The 11,839-nt window shown below is 33.2% G+C and overlaps 1 non-coding gene across 1 annotated transcript; it reads right to left on the bottom strand.

The window, feature by feature from the left end:
* Window positions 1-11,732: 11,732 nt before the first annotated feature.
* LOC147921621 (small nucleolar RNA R71) lies at window positions 11,733-11,839 on the bottom strand. The gene has a single exon (XR_015589837.1). It is a non-coding gene; the product is annotated as a small nucleolar RNA R71 (small nucleolar RNA).

An 11,839-nucleotide genomic window follows, 5' to 3' on the forward strand; every position in this document is an offset into this window, starting at 1 on the left:
AATTTGTATTTACCTTCATACATTTATTTATATTTATATATTTTTAATATATTATAAAAATTATTACAATAATCTAAAACTAAATTATATTCCACTAAAACTTTTCCCGAATACTCATCATTACAAATATTATTATTGTCAAATTTCAAAAACGTTTCACAACTTATTTACAAAATATTTTGCATGCAACAAATTCATCTAAGCAACATTTAATAATTAACCACGTATAATTTTACTCTATGTTTTACCATTTAATAAGTAACCACTTAAAAATATGTTCTTACACCCAAAATTATTTTATTGTTAAAGTATGCTCTTTATCACCACCTATAAAATGTCTTCTAAACAAGCTAAACAAATTTTATGTTTTTTTTTACCTTCCTTTTGGCATAATTATAGTTCTTATAATTACTAAAATTGTTTTGTGATATAATTTCTTTAACCATGAAGTTTTTTTTTTTACTCCAAAGATATTTTGGATGAACAATTGGTGAAAATTATCTCCTCGATAACAATTATTTTTTTACTAACCCAATAAAAGTTGAGAAATTGAAAAAAAGTTAATATAATATAATAAAAATAAAAATTTGAAAATTATAATCAGGATGATATATATAAGTCTTAGATAATTCATAAATACAAAATATAAACTTTATATACAATCCAAAACATGACATATGTCATAATCACGTTAAGGATCAACAACCTATTTACTTTTCAGAAATATCCAATTGTACTTAAACAATTTAAAGCTATGACCTCGTTTCAAATATTCTCGAATCATAAATTTCCAACTTATTTTTACCTGAATCAAAAATTCTCAAATATTTCTCTATATACCTGGTTTAAACGGTTTTGCGAACCTAATTCGATAGAAAACCACATAAATCCAGTTTGAAACAATTTTTTTAATGGTATACCATTCCAACTTCCCAAATTTGAAACCGCTTCTCAAATACTCGATCAAGCAGCTCTTGTTTTAATACCAGAATCATCAACATTATTCAGAAAAGACAACTCTAAATTTTTGACCACAATCACCAACCACCGACTTATCTTCCAAACTTATAATGCTACTAACTATAGAATCACTTTTGGAACCTCCATCAGTCTCTCCATCCTCGATTAAATTAGCGGGCTTATATACTTCGATTTCATTTATTGCATGTGATAGCTTCCATTGACAATGATGTTAATGACTCACTAATCCACTCTCATGACAGAAGTGATCAAGTTAAAGTAACATCCTAACCCAACTCTCTTGGTGAAACCATACTGAACAGGCATTAGAAATCAGACCATTACTTGTCAAAAACCACCTTGTGCAACCAATCTCTTGGGACAAGCATGATAATCTACAATGTTTGCTTTATCTAACCTAGACATTGGTGTGATGCTAAGAAGCTTAAGATCTGCTATTACCCTCTCAGATATAAGAACAACTTAGAGCACACCCAACCCAGAACAGATATTTAAACAATCAAGCTTAACCATTCCAGACTACAACACCCCTAAACTAGCCTAATCCATATCCATAATCCTAACTCACTACTCAGACAAGCAAATCATGATCTTGATGAACATAAACCCAGAAAATGATGAAACTAGCATGATAAGATAGATGAGATGATGAACAACAACTTAATATGAAGAAGCAAACTCAAATTCTAAATACACTGAAAGTTATGAGACTTACAAAGTACAGAAATCTGAGAGAAAACAGTAAATAAAGGATGCAAAACAGTAAATAAATACTGATATGATCATGAGACCCTCCAAGACGACCCTTGAGTCTTGCTCAACACAAACGAAGTCAAAGATAAACTCTTCCAGCCAAAACACTATTTGGGATACATTCTTACCTCATCTAGATATCTCAAGGTGGAATCAGTCCAATAAGAGTTCAGATGAAAGAGTTATTGATTTTTACAACTCAGGTGAACTCATGTCTACGCGACTTCGACCTACGAGCATTCAAAGAAGGATTTCGACCAATACAGAAGTATTCAAGCTATGAAACAAACTGTTATGGAATTTTTATCCATCATGGAGTTACTGAGAATTGGAATCATATTAAAAGCAGTTCATACTTGAAAGATATATATATTTCAAATCAGTGGATCTATCCAAGTCCCAGTTTCGTGTCTGAGTCAAAGATCATGTTACACAGGCCAACTCAGCCAAACTTTCGACACGAAATCAGTTGGAGGATGTCAACGGATCTCTTATGTTTCCAACAAGCTAAGGAACATAAGATTTCGCCTATGAAACAAGAGGGCACTCCATTTGCCAAAGAAGGTCAATCTAGTTCCTCACTTGAAGAGTTTTAGGTCCAATTGGTTTATGTTCTTCCATAATCATGTATGGCAACCAGGAGTTGTTTCTACTAAGCCCAAGGTAAAGAAATGGTATAACCCATGTTCTTTCTCATCAGCAAATTGGACCAAGGAGTCAAAACAAAGAGAAGATCAAGGAATGTACTTAATGGGCTTATTCAAGAGCTTAAGGCCTAAAAGAGCATGGGAAATTCTATTTGGGGTGATGTCTATCAAGTCCAGCCCACTTTGATCGGTCCAAGAAAGCTCAATATAATCACTTTATTTTGTGGTCAAAGAGAAGTGACGAAAATGGAGTTCAACTCACCTTTGAAATGACACCTTGGGAAAGACACCTTGGAAAGGCAAACTTCAAGAGTTGAATCTTCATTCAACTATCTATCTTTATTGTTTTTAGTTTCAAGAATAATACTTGGCTTTGTTACCAAGTTTTCTTATCCTATATAAACTCATGTAAGATCAATGAAATAATAATCAAACTTTTTATCAAAACCTTTTCTTTTCTTTGAGAGTGATTCTCTTATGTTCTTTGTGAACAAAACTGATTGCTTGGTGTGATTCCAACAATCAAATCAGACTACTTGGTGTGATTCCAATAGTCAAAACCCTGATCTCCTTGGTGCGAGGCTGAGAGATCTGCTCTTTTTGGTGCGAGGCTGAAAGATCAAGCTGGTATATCAAGAGTTTCTGCAACTCTTGTGCGACCATTCATTCCACCATCCTTATTTTTATGGTTTTATTGTCTTTTGATTAAGGTGTCTCTATCAACCAACTCAAAAGTGCCGAATCCTTGGGAGGATCATATCAAATGCTAAAAACCCTTAAGGGGTAAAAACTAGGTTTTTGGTGGCTACAGAGACTTTTTTGGCTAAAGAGAGAGTTGTTGGCGGCCTTGGGGTACAAACAGTATATATAGTGGGGGAAGGAAGCCCTGATTTGGCTACCAGACAAAGTAGCAAGGCGGCTCGATGTACTCGACCAAAAGTGGTCGAGTGGCCATGGTCGAGTGGGTTTCCTTCTGCTTCCCACCGGTCAAGTCTTGAGTCCCACACGGTCGACTCTTGTGCACCACACGGTCGAGTGCTTCAGAGTCAGACAGTCGAGTGCATGGTCGAGTAGGTGGTCGAGTGCTCCATGTTTTGTTGGTTTTCTCCTTGATTCATCTCCTATCCGCTCCATTGATTGCACTCTCCTCATCCCAGATGCTATTTACATGCTTCCTGAGTCCAATTCACCTGTTTAAACAAGAAACAATGCAAATGCAATGCAAATCCTACTCCAATGCACAAACAATCCTTAAGCTATATGAAAATGACAAAATAAGCTAATAAAACATGTAAAAGATGTGAATAATCTATGGTTAAATATGGTAAAATATATACATATCAACTCCCCCAAACTTAGTCTTTGCTTGCCCTCAAGCAAACAAACAAGACATAAGAAGGAAGAGAGGTTTGAAAGTGGGATCTCATAACCTTAAACATGCTAATAGACTAGCTAGAATCAATGTCCAAGTTACTAGTACTATGATGCAAGGTGAATGAGCTATACTTAAAGATTTTAGACAAGCCTTTTACAACCTTAACTGATTCAAGCCTTACCACATGCATTCAAATCAGTCATTTTCTTTAACATTTATTAAACAAGAACATGAATCAGGTTATGCAATGTTTAAACTCATTTGGCTTGGTAATAAGGGTTCAGAGACAAAAATGGTCTCTCTTTTGAGTGGGGCTTATCAAACACAGGGGTTCTCTCATAAAAAGTGGATTGAGCTTTAGAAGAATGCTAAAGGTAAGATCACTTAGACACATACAAGAACAGAACCTTGTCTACCAAAAGGTACCCAAAGTGTTTGTTCCTATCATTCTAATCTCATAATGTCCTAGTTCTACCCTTTAACTTCATCTTTTCTTTTTTGCCCTTTTTTCTCCTTTGTTTTTCAGTCGTAGGAGAGGTTTCTTACTGATTTCTCTAGTGAAATGGGGGTTTGTTTCTTAAATGCTAAGGGTCTCTTTCTTACTTGTTTCCCAAGTCATAAAGCTTTTTACTAGACTCTTCTTTTCTTTCTTTCTTTTCTTTGACCAGAACCTTATTTGAAACTTTTACTTCTTTCACTTAGAGTTTGAATCAATTATATTAAAGCAGAAGTCAAAACGTCCCACATTCAATCTCAAGCATAGATTACCGTTTTGCCATTAATGAGAAGTGCCTCTGACGTTGAAATACTTTGCCCCTGAACGTAAATTTACCTATTTTCGCATTAAAAATAAATCAAAAAAATTGACAGCTTAAATCTAAATGCAAAAAAAAATATTTACAAAAAGAGAATTTGCTACATATATCCCTATAATTTTTGGAAAATACCTTTTTTACAATTATGGTTCAGTTTTCTTAATGGGCTTATTAGATTAGAGGGCTTCTGCAGCAAAAAAAAAACCCAACGCTTATACACCTCTTTACTGTAAATTAATGGGCTTATTAAATTAACGGGCTTTTGCAGCAAAAAAAGAACTCTACGACCATACACCTCCTGACTATATCCCTAAAAAATATACACTTCTTTACTGTAAACCCGAGAAATATAAAGGTCCTTTACAACTATAAATATAATGATATCGTTTGCTTTCACCATAAATCAACAAAGAAAAAAAAAAGAAAACTCTCCTCCCTTGAATTTATAGTTTTATAAATTTCAAAACTTCTTCTATTATGTTCTCGAGATTGTATTTGTATACCGATTGTGTTTTTTTTTCTTATGATTCATTGATTGATCCCTATTTATTTTCTTTTTCGTATAGTGGTTTCTTGGAAAGCAAGATACACTAATTATAAAGCCTTAGTTGTTGTTGGTTCACCTTACAAAAAATGTATAATATTGTGTTTTTTTTGGTTTACATTTTACGTTTAATTCTTTAGTCATGCTCTCAAAATTTATATTTGTTTTCCTATTCTCTGTTTTCCTATTCTCTCTTTAAGAGACTTAGAGTTTTTAACCAAACTTAACCTTATAGATAAATATTTTCTTTCTTTTGACCAAGTTATTCTTTCTTTTTTTTTCCCCTTAATTTCTCTTGTTTCCAAACCTTTACCCAAATCAAAATTCTAACTACCTATTTCTTTCAAAACCAGTCCTACTAGCTAGTTCGAAAGATTCCAAACATAGCTAAAACAAGAGACAGTTCTTTGTCATTCTCAATACTCTCAAGATTTCACAACCTATAGCATTATCAACAAATCAACACACGGCTTAAAAGAAAAGGTTGGGGTTCAAAGGTATGGCACGAGTTTGGGTTAAACAAAATAGAGTGGCAAATAGAGATTGTTAAACCAAATGAAAGCTCCATGAGCTAGCATTCATAGTACATATGCAAGATAATTTAAAGATCAAATTGAAGTGCAAATAATATAGATATGCAGCAATGATCATGCAAGCTTTACACTAGAAGAAAATGTTTTCAAGTGACACAATGCTTTAAGCTTAGACTTTTCATTTTTTCCTAAAGATTAAACAAGCACCAATGAACTTTATATGAGGGTTGTGGGATCAATCCTAAGACTCTACTTTTACAAGGAAACTTCATCATTATCCCCAAATGAAAATGCATACTAAATTCTCTTAGACTCAATCCTAAAGACAATAGTGATTATGCAAAACTACATCCACTTGTTTTTGGTTTTTGAAATTTTTTTTATTTTTTTTTTATTTTTCTCAAAACATAGCTATTAACAATGCATCACACAAAATATGAAAATCAAAATAAAACACAACATTAGATGGTTAGTCTCTCCCCCAAACTTAATTCACACTGTCTCGGTGTGAGGAAAGTCGAAGAGAAAGACTAACAAAAATAAAGAAAACAAGACTCAAATGGTATATACAATGGAAAGTTAGGACCATACCTTGGCCATAGTTGTGAACCTTAGGGAATGGAGTGAGACGAAGATCTTTAATGCTCCCTTGAGATCCTGTTGAATTGGTGGAAAGAGAGTGGAGGTTGATAGTAAGGACACTCTTGAGACAAGGTCATGAAGCTTATGTTTTTCATATTGATACATGGGATCTAGCTTGGCTTTGAATCTTGCAAAGGGTGAAGAAGGACTTTTGTGCTTCACTTTGTACTATATTGCTCCATCAACAAGCCCCAAGGGATGCAAACACAAAATCATAGGAGATGAAACATTAGTGGGAGGGTGGGTTTGTTTCTTCTTCCTCTTCTTCTTTTCAACAAATTTATTTGCTTGACCCAAATCATCTTCTCTAGATTCTCCTTTGAGGTCATCAAATAAAGAGTTTAAACATTCACCATCCAAAATGTCCCTCATCAAACTTTGTAGTCTCTTTAATCCCCACTTTATCAACTTGGAGCTCTTAAAGTTGATCATTCAAGTCTTTATGATCTTCCTTAGTTGTCACTTCTTCATTAGTGATTGTTCCACAAAACATTGTAGAGGAAGGTTTGATAGGATAGGATGTGTTGGGATTCACTTGAAGAAGAGTTACTTTCTTATTTGGGAAATCAATGCTTGCCCCCAAAGTGTTGAGAAATGGAGTTCCTAGTATGAGAGGGAGCTTGTTGGTTTCTTTCATCTCAACTACCATGAAGTATGTTGGAACTGTGCAATCACCAACTTTGAGGGGATAGTTCTCAATCAAACCAAGTGGAGATTTTGAGGAAGCATCTCCAAACATGATGGAAGAAGAGGGCTGCTTCATGTCTTTGATCCCAAGACTCTTTACCATCTCAAGTGACATCACATTAGCACTTGCTCCTGAATCACATAAGACATCATCAAGTTGTAAAGCACCAACTAAGCAAGGTATAGTAAATCTGTCTAGATCTTCAAGCTTGGAGAGTGTTTTTGGTCTGGGTTGTTGTTCACTTGGTGAATCAAAGATTCCCATGATTTCTTCCACCTTCTCTCTGTTTGCTAGAATAGCTTTGATGAACTCCATATGGAGAGGAACTTGAGACAAGGTAAATGTGGCTTTATGAAGAAATCATGGGAATCTTTGATTCACCAAAAACCTAAAACCAAAAACCAATGAACATTGTCAAAAACTACATTAATAATGATTTTTTAATTACAAGCACATATAAAATTATCCAAAATAATAAAAATAAAAACAAAATATAAAACAATCCCGCAACGTAGCACTACATGAAATATGCCTATTCTTAGCACACGAGAAACGCTATTATATTGTTTCGATAGCGATTTCGTAAACGTTGTCTTTGCCGGTGTCATCATAGAGGGGACACACACAACAGAGTTTTTTTTCTATGCTATTAATTGTCTCTTTATAATAGCGTCATATTATCGCTATATTAATATTATTAGTAACGTTTTTTATTTGCCCTATTATAATTAACTAGATTAGGACCTGCACAATGTGCGGGTTTTAAAATTATTTAATAAAACTAAAAAAATTTAAAGATAAATATATTTTACGGAAATAAAAAGATAAATATTTTTAATTAGAAAGAAGTTTTATCTATTTTTACTTTAATAGATAAATTATTATTAAAATTCTTACAATAACCTAAAGCTAAATTATCGACCACCGAAATGTTTTTTAAACATTATCCATTACGAATATTATTATTGTCAAATTTCAAAAATAATCAACAACTTATTCAAAAAATTCTTTACATGCAATCAACTCGTCAAAGTGTCATCTTATTAGCATCTACTTATAATTTTACTCTATGTTTTACTACTAATAATGTGTTCTTATACACTAAAATATTTTATTGTTAAAATATTTATCTGTGAACAAATTAAACTAATTTTTGTCTTTTTACTTTCATTTTGACGTAGTTTATTTTCACCACTAAAATTTGTAGTGTAAGTTTGTTTAACCTCTAAATTTGTTTATTGAAAAAATATTTTGGATGAAAAACTGAGGAAAAAATGTCAACACGATTGCAATAAGTTTATGACCAACCCAATAAAATTTGAGAAATTAAAAGAAAGTTAAAAAAATAAAAATTATACACGATGATATAGGAGTCTTAGATAATTTATAGATATAAAATATATTTTAAAATAAAAATCTAAAATACTACAGCATAAGAAATTTAAAATATTTATTTTAAAAGGAATAAATAAATAAAGATCTTACATGTCTTTAATTGAAAATAAAAAGAAACTCAAAATAATAGAAAAAAAATATTTAAAAATATCACGAATTTCTAATAAGAAAATCAAATTTAACTAAAGAATATAACTAAAATCTAAAAATACTATAACATAATTAAATTAAAATAATAAAAGGAAGGAATAAACAAATAGATTCGTCATCCAAAATTGTATAAGACAAACATATTAAAAGTCCTTACCGTCAACTAAGTTGCAAAGTTGTAATTTTGGAACCTTGTATTTTGGTAAACTATCTTAGAGAATGAAAATCAATGAAAATTTTAAAATAATACGATATCTATTATTTATAGATGTGAAAATAATCAGATAGGTGAAAGTAGTCGAAGATATATGTGTAACATTATATAAATATTGTACGTACAAATTGACTTAGTTTGCTACCCATATATGAAGCATAGTTAAATCCAGCCTTATATGAAGTTTATCTGCAAGTATTTTCGACCATTACTTAATAGACATCTTTATTAATAAGACATATGCTCTATTTTCTTATGATGATAGGTAAATATTTCTTTTTCGCTTTTGGATTAGTTTTTTTTTGTTTGGTAAATATTTTTTTAAATTTTTTTTCTAGCGATTAACTTAACATGTGTTAAAATCTAAGATTGTTAATTTAACACATGTCGCGATCATGTTAATCAGTATTATGGACACGTGTCGACATCTTATCGATACAATTGACATGTGTCACGATTTCGTTAATGAGTAATTTTGACATCAAACTTTATATAATAAGATACTAGCGAAATATTTGTATTATGGTTTTATCAACTGTAGCTATATATTGTTGTTATAATATTTTTTACATATTTTTTGCATTCTATATTTAATACATTTTTATATAAATTAAATTTGATCAAACAATATATATTTAAATATATATATATATATATATATATATTATTCCATAAATATACATTAAAAACATATGGTCATACAAAAGACTAATCCAAACCAAATCTTATATACAAAAACATTAAGTACTCTTGTCTCTAATCTCTTCAGCTCTCTATTTTGGATTCTTGCTCAACAATTACTTTCATCATCTTTGCTTGAGGTTAAATGCCTTAGTTCTTCAAGACTTTTGTTGCTTCTGCAAACAGTGTAAAAAAAAGTTTATGATGGTTCTGCAGAAGATATCTAATTAAGACTGAACCTTTTATAATAAAAGTATCAGCAATTTAAAATGACATATGGCCAACAGTTTACGCAGAGAAACTATTAAGTAAACCTAATCAAGGATATAAGTGGTTACCTCCTTAATTCCCAAAGCATATGTCTGATGCTGAGCATTAACCTCCACTCCTAATTTAAACTTTTTAATGATTCTCTGCACAAATGAGAGTAAGAACTTCGTTAGCAACATAAGTAGATGCAGTCAAATCGTGTGTGTATCCTTATCATCAAAACGGACAATGATCCTCTGCATCCCTCTTCAAATAGTGTAACTCACCCTTTTATGTCAACACTTGTCTGGAAATTCTCCTTCTTGGAACCATCTTTAGATACCCATATCTTTGGTTGCAATCCCAACAACTTCATCACTTGTATCATATAAGACCTGAAAAGAACGTTTGTTATGACATAACATCAATTGTATTCAAGACTCTAAACACAAATAAAAGCACAAAAAGACAGGATAAATCTCAGTTCCAAGCTCCTTAGCTTTTCCTCCTAGCCAACGCACCAGTTGACTCAAACTGTATATACAAACACCACCGAATACCAAAAATCTCAAATGAAATTTAAACATGGACATAAAAGAGTAGTAACAAGTTTCTCTCTTACGCAGTACCTGATAACGTAGTTACCCTTGGTATCAAACGGAGAAGGAAGTGAAATTGCACGATCTTTTGTGAAATTGCACAGTTCCTTTCAACTATTTGTAGCATCTAATGAAGTTGTTTCTTATGTATCATTGTATCAACATCAAACAAAAACACTGATGTTCATATATTTCATCTTGTTTTACCTTAGTATATTCACATCTTTTGCATGATTTACTATCTAGTTTGGCCATTATTGAGTAGCTTTTGGACTGTTTATGCATTATAGTAGATTTGCATAGTTTCTTGCATAAACATGTGATTTTGGATCAAAAGGAGCATGGAAGGAATGCTGAAGAGAATTGGAGCTATCAAGTGAAGAAAACAAGGGAGCTAGAGCTGCAGAATCAAGGTCCGGAAGTCCACTCGACCGCCCACTCGAGCACACACTCGACCGTGTGCGGAGAAGGACTCGACCGGATGGAAGAAGCAGAAGAGAGGTCACTCGACCAGGCACTCGACCGAGAACATGGTCGAGTTGACCGAGCCGCCTCCCTATTTTGTCTGCTAGCAGATTTAGGGCTTCCCCACTTTTCTATATAAGTCCCTTGTACCTCATGGCCGCCCAGAAGTCAGAGAGAGTCAGAAATAATATCTAGTAGCCACCAAAACCTAGTATTTACCCTTTTGGGATTTATCTACTTTTGCTTAGATAATTAGCCATTTTCTACCAAAACCAAGAATCTTTGATACTTGTTGGTTCTATAACTTTCTAAGTATTGAGTATTTGAGTTTGATTGAGCTACCACTCAACTGTCTGCGCGATCGAGTACCTGATCGAGTCACAACCCGGATTCAATTAGTCCACTCGTCTCATTTAGTTCGACCATCGACTCGAGCCAGTGGTTGACCGAGTGCCTGTTCGAGTCAGTCTTTGAGACAATTGATGCAAACAAGGTCCAAGGGGAATCAGAATCTCCAGAGGTATATTGATCACATCAATCGCCTACCAAGAGACCTGAGACAGCAGAGAACAAGAATCCTCTAGGAACAAGAAAATCAGTTGCTAATGGAGTAACAAAACAATCAAGATCCAAGACCAAGGAACATTGGTGCAGGAGATGCACCAAACACACACAATCAAAGAGCTGGTATTGTGCTTCCAACAGTTGCTAATAATAATTATGAGATCAAAAGTGGACTGATCTCTATGATTCAAGCGAATAAGTTCCATGGTTTGCCTATGGAAGACCCCCTAGACCATCTTGATGAGCTTGACAGAATTTGTAGCCTCACCAAGATCAATGGTGTAAGTGAGGATGGTTTCAAGCTCAGACTGTTCCCTTTTTCCCTTGGAGATAATGCACACTTGTGGGATAAGACCTTACCAACAGGAGATATCACTACTTGGGATGATTGCAAGAAGGCCTTCTTAGCCAAGTTTTTCTCCAATGCAAGGACTGCAAGGTTGAGGAATGAGATTTCTTGTTTTGCACAAAAGAATAATGAAAGCTTTTGTGAAGCATGGGAGAGATTCAAGAGCTTCCAAACTCAATGTCCACACCATGGCTT

Source organism: Camelina sativa, chromosome 18, assembly GCF_030686135.1.
Source record: "Camelina sativa cultivar CO46 ecotype springtype chromosome 18, ASM3068613v1".
In the NCBI taxonomy this organism is placed as follows: Eukaryota; Viridiplantae; Streptophyta; class Magnoliopsida; order Brassicales; family Brassicaceae; genus Camelina; species Camelina sativa.